The following is a 13,886-nucleotide window of genomic DNA, read 5'->3' on the forward strand; positions in this document are numbered from 1 at the left end:
AATTCATCTGACATGAGTTTAATGATTCAGATAATACTTGTTATATTCTTAGATTGTAAGCTCCTCCACGATGGGTCTCCCTTATAATTCTTCTGAAATTCCTACAGCACCTAGCATAGATTTGGCTACACAGCAGGAGCCCCATGGAAGCACCGAATGGGCAGATCTGACACAAATATGAACTTGAAGTAGAAGGGGATACTACATGCAATGTAAGTTGCCCCAGCTTTGGTTCATTGAATGAATGAAGCATTTGCAAAGCAAGTTGAGGACTCTGTTTCAAAAGGTTTTATTCTGTGCCTGTAAAGATGCCCAGTAGGTTAGGAAAATTTTGGGAATTCCCTTCACTGGTTTTGGAAAGATGACTATGGTAACCTGGGTCTGCGAGTCATCTAGCTGAGACAGTGTAGCCAAGAGAATACCAGTGCTTCCAACCACAGCATTTACATTGTTTCAACATTCAACCAGTTGTCACTAAAATAATTCCAAATAATTCCACTCAAAGGAGTGGTCGTGGTTATGTCCAAATCTCTGTGGGCCTGCTCCCTGCTCTCAGCCAGCCCTTTGGGGAAACTGAAGTGCTACTTCATAGAGCCCCGCCCTGGTATGAAATTCCAGAGCACTTACACTTGTGTTTAATGATAATAATTAAGGTTTAGAAGAGCTCTTCAGGGCAGACAGATGATGCATTTTATTACCAATGCAGTAACATATCATTTCTTACACCAGAACATCTTCTACTGTAAAGTATTCCAAATCTGCGCCTTGCCCAGAAGAGCACAGATGTACTTAAACAGGATATTTTTTAGACACTCAGGTACTTTGTGTCCAGTGGTTTCTGGGGGACAGAGAAAAAGCCCTCCTGGAATCTATGTGAACTGCAGGGGAGGAGCTGATTCATGAGGCTGTTCCTTAGGTACTACTGCTTTAGGTGAGTTGGCCCATCTAAGGCTTAGGAAAGCAGATAATGTGATGTGATATGGGGGAAAGAGGGAAGTGGCCCTTGATCAAAAGCAGGCCCTTGGACCAAGATAAGGCTTGTAGAAAACCCCACACAACAAGAGGAGGCACCTGGGAATGTTTCCTGTCCCTGCATATACATCCTGCTTTGTTTCTAAACACAGTGCCTGGCACAGAATAGGTGCTTGTAGGTTGGATAAAGATGCCTTTCAGTTCACTGGCACTGAATTCTCATTTAGAATGAGCATGTAGCTGGGGCCAGAATTGAGCAGGATTATAAACTTCGCAAAACCTTTAGAACTGTTCTTATTAAACCCTAGACTTTGCCCAGCCTACTTCATTCTCATTCATCTCGTCATCCAACTCTCTAAGACTTGATGCGGTTCTCTCACGTGGAGATGTAGAATGAAACTGGATCCTCACCTCTCACCTCATACAAAGATCAACCCAGAATCCACCACTTTGGCCTCCAGACTGCTATCTCCCAGAGGCCTCCCTGGGTGAGACTTGTTGGGTCTTCCCATGTCCCATGTCCTCTGCATCCTGCTCTAGCTAGACCGCCAGGCTGACACCAGAGCGTCCCAACCCACATACCTCTGCACAGCATTACAAACATGAAGGGTGATCTGAAATAGTCATCTCTCACCTTTGGGGACAGGCAGGGCCCAGGGCATGAAAGCCATTCCTTCCTACATCCCCATGCTATCCAGCTTCTAGGCACACACAGCTTCATCAATTGGGCCCAGCAAGTCATAGAACTAATATCATTTTCTGAGTGCTGTGACTAAAAAGATTTTGAAGGCCCTGGTAATTGCTGTCAATATGATCAAGGATTGCAAATGGCTATTCACAGTGATTTTTAATCATTGGTGTGCATCAAATTTACTGACAATTTTTTTTTAATGTGATGTCTTTTCCCTTGCACATGAAATTCTGATTTAGCTAATGTGGGAACTGAGAAATGGATTTGAACAAACTCTCTAAGCAATGTTTACGCACATTATATTTTTCAAGATTGACTAGAGATTTGTAGCAAATAATCTTCAAATCTGGGTTTTTATATCTTGCTCATGGTACATGTGTTTCCAACACATACTCTGTATCTGAACTGAATGAAGGTGCAGGGAATCACTCAAAGTATGCAGATGGCCTGGGGCTCCATCATCTTATGACACTTCCCTCCAGCAAGTGTCTGCAGACTAGCAAAGGCAAGGAGAGAAAGAACTGGAAATTTGCAGTTGGACTTTTAATTGGCTAGAACTGCTCACATGGCCCTGCTCAGGGGCCAGGCCTGAGATGTGGAAGAGCAGATAGATATCTAGTGAGCAATGCCTCCAGAAACAGCATTGACAGGGTATTTACCTTCCCCAGCAAGAGAATCTCTATCTGATCAGGTCTCCTGGAGACAATTCCGTAACTCCAAATGCCAATTGCTTGAGAGTAGTTTTCTTCAGAATTGAAGACCATGGAAGTTTGATCATGAGGCTTAATGGAGGGCTAAGGGGGGATACAAAATGGAGAGTGCCTTTTTGGGCCATTCAAACTGTATCACTTGGCATCTTCCACTGTTCAAGGTTGAATACGCTCACCTGCAGAAATGATATGTAAACATTAAAACATTTTTAGTATTTTAGTTGGTAGTTATTTAAAAGAATAATTTTATATTACTAATAAAATATATTAAATTTATTTAAAATTTTATTTATTAATGATATATAAAATTTATTTAAAATAAATGAAATTAAAATCTAAATAATTATTGGATTAAAATCGAAATAATTTTAATTTTAATAAAATTCAAATTCAATAATCAGAATGTTATTATTTAACAAACCAATTGGACCATCTAGTCCAGGGGTTGGCAAATTTTTTCTCTACAGGGCCAGATAATAAGTATTTTGGGCATTAACACAAAAGCAACCATGGATGATATATACATGATTAAGTATGGTCGTGTCTTCACAATACTTTATTAAGGGACACTGAAATTTGAATTTTATACAGTTTTCCCATGTAATGAAATATTAATCTTTTGATTTTTACAGCCATTTAAAAATGTGAAAGTCATTCTTACCTTGCAGGGATACAGAAACAGGTACAAGGCTGACTTTGACCTGTGAACTTTAGTCTGCTGAACCCTCATCTTGTCAAATCCCCTCCTAATACAAATAAGGAAACTGAGGTTCATGGAAGTGGACTGACTTTTTCAAAACCATAAAGAAAGTAAAAAGGATAGAGTCCTCCTGGCATTTTCCCCAATATTCCACACTGTATTTCTTCTCCAAGATTTAACATGAGCTAAGAAAAAAAGATGTTTCCTCTATGGAACCTGGACATATTAGGAAATCAGATGGAGGGAGTGGGAGGAAAGTCAGGACTGAGATGGGAGTTACAGTATAGTCAACCAGTATATCACCCTCCTAGCTTAAGTCAGGAAGAATTAGATACCCTGAACAGATCAATAACAAGCAGCGAGATTGAAATGGTAATTTAAAAATTACTAACAAAAAAAAAAGTCCAGAGCTAGACAGATTCACAGCAGAATTCTACCAGACATTCAAAGAAGAATTGGTACCAATCCTTTTGATACTATTCTAACAAGACAGAGAAAGAGGGAATCCTCCCTAATTCATTCAATGAAGCCAGCATTACCCTAATACCAAAACCAGGAAAGGACATAATCAAAAAAGAAAACTACAGACTGATATCCCTGAGAAACATAGACACTAAAATCCTTAACAAAATACTAGCTAACTGAATCCAACAACATGTCAAAAGGATAATCTACCATAATCAAGTGGGTTTCACACCAGGGATGTAAGGATGGTTTAATATATTCACGACAATAAATGTGATACACCACACAAACATAATTAAAAACAAAAACCACATGATGATCTCAATAGATGAAGAAAAAGTACTCAACAAAATCCAGCATCACTTTATGATTAAAACTCTCAGCAAAATTGACATACAAGGGACATACCTCAATGTAATAAAAGTCATCTATGACAAACCCACAGCCAACACAATACTGAATGGGGAAAAGTTGAAAGCATTCCCTCTGAGAACTGGAACAAAACAAGGATGGCCACTCTCACCACTCCTCTTCAACATAGTACTGGAAGTCCTAGCCAGAGCAATCAGACAAGAGAAAGAAATAAGGGGCATCCAGATCAATAAAGAGGACATCAAACTGTCACTGTTTGCTGATGATATAGTTGTTTATCATGAAACCCTAAAGACTCCTCCAGAAAGCTTCTGGAACTGATAAGAGAATTCAGCAAAGTTTCTGGATAAAAGATTAATGTACACAAATCACAGCAGCTCTTCTATACACCAATAGCAAGTAAGTGGAGAATCAAATCAAGAACTCAACCCCTTTTACATTAGCTGCAAAAATAAAGGAATATACTTACCCAAGGAGGCAAAAGACCTCTACAGGGAAAACTACAATACGATGCTGAAAGAAATCATAGACAACACAAACAAATGGAAACATATCCCATCCTCATGGATGGGTAGAATCAATATTGTGAAAATGACCATACTGCCAACAGCAATCTGCAAATTCAATGCAATCCCATCAAAATACCACCATCATTCTTCACAGAATTAGAAAAAAATTCTAAAATTTATATGGATTCAAAAAAGAGCCCACATAACCAAAGCAAGACTAAGTAAAAAGAACAAATCTGGAGGCATCACACAATCTGATTCCAAACTGTACTGTAATAAAGCCATGGTCAACAAAACAGCATGGTACTGGTATAAAAATAGGCACATAGACCAATGGAACAGAATAGAGAACCCAGAAATAAACCCAAATACTTACAGCCAAGTGATGTTTGACAAAGCAAACAAAAGCGTAAAGGGGGGAAGGACACCCTCTTCAACAAATGGTTGAATCTAAAACCGAAAACTATAAAAATTCTAGAAGATAACATTGGAATAACCCTTCTAGACATTGGCTTAGGCAAGGATTTAATGACCAGAACCCCAAATGCAAATGGAATAAAACAAATTAAAAGCAAATGCAATAAAAACAAAGATAAATAGCTGGGACTTAGTTAAACTAAAGAGCTTTTGCATGGCCAAAGGAACCATCAGCAGAGTAAACACACAACCCACAGAGTGGGAGAAAATCTTCACAATCTATACATCTGACAAAGGACTAATATCCAGAATTTACAATGAGCTCAAACAAGTCAGTAAGAAAAAGGCCAACAATCCCATCAAAAAGTGGGCTAAGGATATGAAAAGACAATTCTCAAAAGAAGATGTACAAATGGCCAACAAATATATGAAAAATGCTCAACATCACTAATGATCAGGAAAATACAAATCCAAACCACAATGCCATACCACCTCACTCTTACAAGAATGGCCATAATCAAAAAATCAGAAAACTAGATGTTGGCATGGATGCAGTGATCAGGAACGCTTCTACACTGCTGGTGGGAATGTAAACTAGTACAACCACTACGGAAAACAATGTGGAGATTACTTGAATGACTAAAGGTAGAACTACCATTTGATCCAGAAATCCCACTACTGGGTATCTACTCAGAGGAAAAGAAGTCATATGAAAAAGATACTTGCACACCCATGTTTGTAGCAGCACAATTTACAATCACAAAATTGTGGAATCATATCTATCATATAATATGATATATATACACCACAGTTTCTTTATTCACTCATTGATTGATGGGCACATATATGTATGTGGTATATACATATATATATATCATATGTGCATAATATATATTACATATATGATGGAATATTATATATAATACTATATACATATACTATATATCAATCGTGGAAATATATATATATATATATATAATAGAATACTACTCAGCAATAAAAGGAATGAATTACTATCATTTGCAGCCACCTGGATGAAATTGGAAACTATTATTCTAAGTGAAGTAACTCAGGAATGGAAAATCAAACATTATATGTTCTCACTGATATGTGGGAGCTAAGATATGAGGATGCAAAGGCATAAAAATGATACAATAGACTTTGGGGACTTGGGGGGAAGGGTGGGAGGAGGGCAAGGGATGAAAGACCTCAAATATGGTGCAGTGTATGCTGCTCGGGTGATGGATGCACCAAAAGCTCACAAATCACCGCTAAAGAACTTACTTATGTAACCAAACACCACCTGCACCCCAATAACCTATGGAAAAATAGAAAAAGCAATTTTGTTCAAGTGTCACATGGCTATTCTATTACCAGTACTAGTGAATTAAAGGTTTTTAAATTTGGGAATTAAGAACCTTAACATACTACAAAACTATAACTTTTGAATTTGGAAGAGATATTAGAAGTTATCAAACCTAATTTCCAGATGTGCAGAACTAGTTCATAAACGGATTTTAATCATGACAGAGCTACAGCTAAAACCCAACCCAGTTAAGTTCAGTGGTCTTTCTGCTATATTGCCTTCCATTATCCTTGAGACTGTTTTTGGCATGGCTTATAGGGTCTTAATAAAGGAAATTAATCATCTTTCACTTTTAAGAAAACAATACTTATCTGCAGAGCAAAGTCATCTACTCAGCTCATGTAGTTCTCCACATCCTTATGGAGCTGCTTCTAATGCTCTTAGAGATTCTGATGATGCAGCAAGAGACCCTTGGTATCGATTGCCTAGCAGTAGCCAACATCATTCCTGGCAGTAGTAGGTTCTCAATAAATGGTTGACAGTAGATAGGATAATAAAGGACGTAAGTTTCTGTGAGCTTCATGAAGTATTTTCATGCATATTCATTAGTCAGGATAAGTTTGTCTGAAGTAGCAAACTGAACTAACATTTCCATGGTAATCTTTTTTTGCACTTACCAGCTATAACATATTGAGGGATTTTGCTTTAATCCTTCAACAACTCTCCAACGTTTAATACACTATAATCTCTTTCAGGATCCAGACTATTTTATTTGTCTCTTCAGATATAGACTAGAACCTGGTACTTGATATATCCAAATTGAATGAATGAAGAACGGTCCTTCATCGTCCCCTTTCCATTCTCCACATCCTCGCCTTTCCTTTCTTCTCCACACACTTCCAGGGGCCCTCATTTGCTCCTGTAGAGCTTGCACGTGCCAAAAAGCTGAGGACTCCCACAGTGTTTGTACATACATACAGGGACACATACAGGGTCCTCCTCCACACCACATCACAATTCAGACAGAGGACATGAAATCTGTGTCAGTGCAGCTAGCACTAGTGATGCGTTCAAAATGAGTCCTTGTAATTCAGCCCATAGCAAAAGTGATGCAGCCGATATCAGCTGTGGTTCTGAGATTCTATGTCTGCTCCCCCTCTGTTCTTCCTCCTCCTCATCAGCTACCTCGTTTTCTTCCTATGTCACTGCTGGTGCATGCATGCGTCATTGGCAACCTCTCACTGTGGCTGGAACATCGCTTTATCTATGAATAGATTTTAACAGCCTCCTTCAAGCTTCCTCTCGGGGCTGAGTTGACTCAGCCAGCTGGGAGCAGGGAATGCTTTGACTGACAGCTAGCTTTACCATCCTAAGGTGCCAATGGTGTGGATATAAAAAGAGAGGTGCAAAAGAACCTAAGGACGTGGCTTAAAGGAAGCCCTCCTGAAATAATAAATCCATCACAGCAAACCAAGAAAAGTAAAAAAGGAAGACAGGCAGCAGCCAGAGAGCTATAGAAGGTTGTTATGGATGAAGTGATAGTTTGGGATATGAAATTAGTGATTTTAAAAAAAAGACATGTCTCAGATTTGGCTTTGATCTAAAGATTAAAAAGAAATTGCTTCCCCTGAGAACGGATATTTAGGGATCCAATTTGCAAGTAGCCAAGCTGGAGGAAAGAGGATTTCCAGAAGGCAAATCCAGGTCATCTGTCTAGAATTGATGGGTGCTTATTGTCTCTCACACTGAATTCACAGCTACTGCCTTTAATTAGTAACAGGAACACAGTCACAGCAGCCGCCAGCTGCAAAACCTGCCTCTGTGAGCTTTCAGAGACAAGAGGGACCATTTCTGGCTCAGGCAGACACAGATGCTTCACGCACCCGGAATGTGTGGGAACAAACCCGGCTTGAGCCTTGTGTAGGATGAAACCAGCCAAAGAGGTTTTTCCAGATAGAGGTAACCTCATGGCTGTTTATTAATAGGACAATGGATTCACCCTATAGAAATGTTTGGTGGTGTCTGTTTGATTGTTCTCAGGCAGTTATTACTGCAATTAGGAACCTGTGACATTGCAAAACCTCCTCTAGACTAGTACATATTAAAAAGAACCTGTTTGTGATTGCATTTTGTTGGAGAGAGCAGATAAACAGTTTACCTTGGAGTCTCACACACGTGTGTACTCAGACTCTCTCTCTCTCTCTCTAAACTGCAGCTTTTGTGGCTTTTCATGCAAGTGAAGTATTCTGAGGGGCACAACCAGAATGCAAATAACATGCTTCCTTCAGATCACTCACCCTTAATTCCAGCATGCAACATCTGTCTTAGCTGATGTTCTTGTAAGCAATGACTGTTAAGATTATGATTTTTATTATTTTTTAATCTAGAGGCTTTGTCTTTACCTGGAAACAAGCTACAACGAGAGGAGCAGCTTTAGAAAGAGAAAAGTGGGGTTCAGAAAAATGATGACTAGGAAGACACCCATTTCCAAAAATACCATGATCTCTAGGAAACTTCATAATTAGAGCTTCAATCCTCTTAAAATCCCCTCTGCCTCAGATTCTATGAATCTCCACTGCAGGAGTTTTCTTCTATTACTTACAGAAATCCTTCTTTTTCTCCTCATCATCATCTACAAGCAGATATATCCTTAATGCCCCAATCTTTCCAAAGTCAGTGTTAGGTGGAGAATTACAATTCACCTTCTTTACCCCACACTGAAGTTTTTCTTCTTTGAGAGATTACAGCATTTCACATCCATGCCATTCATCTTTGTCCTTAACTATGTGAATCGTTGTGTTGTTACTTAACAGCTTGATGGGTGTACATTATCTTCTCCATGACCTGCTAAGTCCTTGGGCACAGTGACATAATCAGGGGTGTCTGGCTGCAACAACAGATCCTGATATAGAAGGCCTTTAAGAAATACTGATATTTTGAGAATGCTTTTTCAAAGTAATAAACTTTTTATTTAGCAGTTTTTGATTTATGAAAAACTAAGTGGAAAGTACAGAGTGCCATATACTCCATCCCTACCCACCAGTCCACTCTTCCCAGCTTCCCCTTTTACTGACATCTTGCATTAGTGAGGCATATTTGTTGCATTTGATAAGCCTATATTGATGAATTACTAAGTCCATATTTTATGCTGGTTTTACTCTTGGTGGGGTACATTCTATGGGCTTTGACAACATGTAATATCATGTATCCACTATCACAGTGAAACATACAGAAGAGTTTCACTGCTCCAAATCCCCAGAGCACCACCTGTTCATGTCCCTTCAACACACACCAAACCCCTGGCAACTACTTATCATTTTACTGTATCTAAAGTTTTGTTTTGCCTAAAATGTCATATGGTTAGAATCACATAGTATGTAGCTTTTTCAGATTGGCTTCTTTCACTTAGCAATATTCCTTTAAGCTTCTCCCATATCTTTTGTGGCTTGATAACTCATCTCTTTTTATTGCTGAATAATATTCCATTGTCTGGGTTACTACAGTTTATCTATCCACCCATTGGAGGACATTTTGGTTGCTTCCTTATTTTGGCAATTATGAATAAAGCTACCATAAACATCCATATGCAAGTTTTTGTGTGGACATAAGTTTTCAACTCATTTGGATAGATACCAAAAAGTGCAATTGCTGGATCATATGGTATGTTCAGTTTTTTAAGAAACTACCAAACTGTCCTCCAAAGTAGCTACACCATTTTGCATTCCTGACAGCAATGAAGGAGAATTCCAGTTGCTCTGATGATTTCCTGAACCTGGGTTTTGGTAAGTGGAAAATATAAAGAAGATACATTTGTAGGGTGGGATTGATTCAGAGCCATACATCCCTACCTTTGGACAGTCCTGCAGTTATCAGTGAGGGGTAGTAGACAGTGAGTGGATATAGAAAAAGCAAATATTGGTGATAGCTTCACCCTGCCACTCCTCAGCTATATGGTCAAAATAAGTTACTTAGTCAAACTGAACTTGGTTTTCTCTTATGGAAAGACTGAGACAATAGTACTAACTTCCTCAGACCCTAGTAACTACTAAATAAGATAATGCATGTGAAAAGACTAGCATAATCTTGAACATATAATGGGTACTCAATAAGAGTATTTCCATTTGAACAATAGGAACTAAGCTAATTTTCACCAGAATTTTTGTGACAATATGATTACCTGTGTCTACTCTCTCTACTCCAGATTCCTTTATTATTATTGTAAAGTCCTGTGACTAAAACCAGAAAACGATCTCAGAAATCTTAACGAGAGCAGAATTTCCTAGTTGCTATTTCCACCTGGCAAAAAATTAAGAAACTAGAAATGTCATTCAGACTCCTTGACTTATAAGAATCTCAGACACTTGAATACAGGGCTACCGACCTCCATGGGCTCTCCCTAGCCAGCCACATCTTGGCAGATAAGACCACCATGGGAGTGGGCCCATGCACGTTATCCCCTTTGATTCTCTCCCACAAGACTCACTGACCCTGTACCTTTTCTTCGAGAAAAATTATTAGCAGCATTTTGCCACCATGGCTTAATTGCAGCATTGAGAGAGGTCAAAAACTGCAGTCACTCTGTGACATTTTCACTCATCTTCCTATACTTACCATGGGAGATGTCACTGTCCAGTGAGACTCTTATGCAAGGCTCATGTGGTAGACCATATTTTTTATACTTTCCATTGCTTTTGTTGTTACATGTATGTGTGTGTGTTGCCTGCAGGTATGAGTGGGTGTTGCCTGCAGCCTAACTGATTTTAAACCATTTTAAGGCTGGGCACGGCAGCTCAGACCTATAATCCCAGCACTTCGGAAGCCCAAGTCAGGTGGATCAAAAGTTCAAGAGATTGAGACCATCCTAGTCAACATGATGAAACCCCAACTCTACTAAACATACAAAAAAGCAGCTGGGCATAGTGGCATGCACCTGTAGTCCCAGCTACTCAGGAGGCAGGAGAATCACTTGAACCTGGGAGGTGGAGGTTGCAGTGAGCTGAGATCGCACCACTGCACTCCGGCCTGGTGACAGAGCAAGATTCCATTTGAAAACAAAAAAAATCATTTTAAATATATTTCAGATCCTGCTTCTCTGGCCCTGAAATAATAGTCACCTTTGGTTTACCAGTTGAATGTAAAGGGCAAAAGGTTCAAAGCACACAAACAGTCTTTGGCCCTCAGCCTCAGCAGCTAGCCTCATATGATTATCTTGACCTGTTGATTTCCAATTAAGGACCAGATGAAGAAAAGTGAATCTAATAATTGTGTTTTATTGTGCAGGTGATCTGAGTTTCCATATTGGTCATGAAAATATATATGAACAGTCTTTTCATTATTGTTTAGCTACTACCATACGCATAGCATTGTACTGAGTGGGAAATGCTGAGGAAAGACCAGGAGGAATTAAGACTCAAGTCATGATCTCTCCAGTTTCAAGGGTTTATTCTTGTGAATAATTATGGTTCAGTGACAGAAGGGGAAATGGGCCCCTAATATCAAATAATTACTGACATATACTAGCCTAGTTCTCCCTTATTCTATACAAAGACGTAGCATTATGATTGACAGAGAACCCTACAACAGGTGAGCTATGGAGGTGAAGTTACTTCAGAAATACTTTCAGTAGCAGGAGAATGTGAGCTTTTACATTTTTAAAATTCTGTGTTGAGTCTACAAAGGCCAGTAAGTAGAAATTATACTTTTGGCTGTAAAGTGTGAAAGGAAGACTGGTCACATTTCAGCAGGAATCTGCAAGAATTCTGTGACTATGTTAGCTACCAGGAGAAATATATTTTGGAAGCAAAACTCCAACATAGTTACAAGACTAAAGAAGCTTCCTTGATCTGAGAGGAGATGGCTTTGTGTTATTTAAAGGAAACAGAGGACTCTGGAATCTCTGCAGGCCCCAGTCAGTGCTGTATCCCCATCCCACTGCCAAGGCCACAAGCAATCTGGGGCTAACCCGGCAGGGTGAGAGTGCCCAGAACCTGGAGAATGCTTCTGTGGCAGGTAACATACCAACTTTGAGCCTGGCAAGCCATGAGTAGGCATAGCATGACTGGCAGGCACTGCGAGATGTTGGCTATGAGTTTGACATCTTCACCTCAGTGCAGAAGGGAGTGATCTGGACCCTCTGGGCTGTGCTGGATGCCATTGGCTAGAAGTGACTACTTGTAGTGAGGACTCGGAACCTCAGTGAGCTGCACTATGGTGGTCTGATCCACCCAATAAAGCACAAACTGCTACCAAGCATGGTGAGGCTCAGGTGAAGATCTGGAGGTGCTCCTATGCTGTCCCACCACCTCTGAAAGAGCCTGACCATCCCTTCTACAGCATTGTCAGTGAGGACTGCAGGTATGCAGATTTCACTGAAGATCAGCTACCCACCTGTGAGTCTGAAGGACACTACTGCCAGAGCTCTGCCCTTTTGAAATAAGAAATAGTTCCCCAGATCGAGGAGGGGAAACAGGTACTGATTGCAGCCCATGGCAGCAGCCTTTGGGGAACTGTCAAGTATCTGGAGGGTCGCTCTAAAGAGGCCATCATGGAACTGAAGCTGCTGACTGGTATTCCCATTGTCTATGAACTGTACAAAAACCTGAAGCCCATCAAGTCCGTACACTTCCTGGGGGATGAAGAGGCCATGGTGAAGCCATGGAAGCTGTGGCTGCCCAGGACAAGGACAAGATGTGAAGGCCAGTGGTCATACTGTTGTCCCAGGAACACCCTCCCTGCCCATGGCATTCCTCTGCACCTCTTCCCTGCATATGTCACACTCACCACATCTGTAAGCATCTTAAGTTATAGCTGCAGATGGGGACTGATCACTCCTACTTTCATTTTAGGCATTTGGCCTCCTGCACTCCCTCTCTTTATACAATCCAGTCAGAATGGCACCCCTGAGGCATAGGTTCTCTGTCCAAACCAAGGGAAAGCTCCCCTTATCTAAGAGAGGTGAGATTTGGTGACTGAAGTTTTTGCCAGTGTTTTGTTTACTAGGAACCTGGACAGGAGGACCCAGGATAAGGCATGACCAATGAGGAGATGCAAGAAAACCTATTTGCCACCTGAAGCCAGTCCTGTACTTCCAGCCACTGCCTGGGAGCTCTAGTCATTCCAGTAGAAGATGAATATAACCTGCATGATGATGTTAAAAAACAACAGCAAAAACCATTTCCTGCCTAGAAGTTTGAGATCAATCTTGAATTAAGTTTATGTGTTGCATTTACTTTTACAAAAATAATACATATATGAGAGATATATATATTATATATGTGGTATTTGTCTTTCTGTGTTATATATATATATATATATATATACACACACATACACACTTAAAGTTCTGGGATACATGTGCAGAACGTTCAAGTTTCTTATGTAGGTATACATGTGCCATGGTGGTTTGCTGCACTCATCAACGGGTCATCTACATTAGGTATTTCTGCTAATGCTTTCCCTTCCCTGCCTCCAACCTTCCTGCTTCAGTTTACGCTCTGTGGGCTGCACCCACTATCTAACCACTCCCAATGAGATGAACTGGGTACCTCAGTTGGAAAAGCAGAAATGACCCACCTTCTGCATTGATCTCACTGAGAGCTGCAGATCAGAGCTGTTCCTATTTGGCCGTCTTGCCAGCCACCCCTTTCTGTGCTTTAAAGCATGAAATTGTGATGTTATTTACAGGGCTTGTATTTGGCCTGCGCCTACTCATATAGCTGCATGTTAAAATATTGAAACACTTTCA

The 13,886-nt window shown here is 40.1% G+C and overlaps 1 pseudogene; it reads left to right on the forward strand.

Annotated features, from left to right (window-relative positions):
• The first annotated feature begins 519 nt into the window (after positions 1-519).
• Positions 520-12,835, forward strand: LOC105720619 (phosphoglycerate mutase 1-like; annotated as a pseudogene).
• The last annotated feature ends 1,051 nt before the right edge of the window (positions 12,836-13,886 follow it).

The sequence above is a fragment of the Aotus nancymaae genome, unplaced genomic scaffold (genome assembly GCF_030222135.1).
Source record: "Aotus nancymaae isolate 86718 unplaced genomic scaffold, 86718_ANA_hifiasm-v0.15.2.pri h1tg000014l, whole genome shotgun sequence".
NCBI lineage: Eukaryota > Metazoa > Chordata > Mammalia > Primates > Aotidae > Aotus > Aotus nancymaae.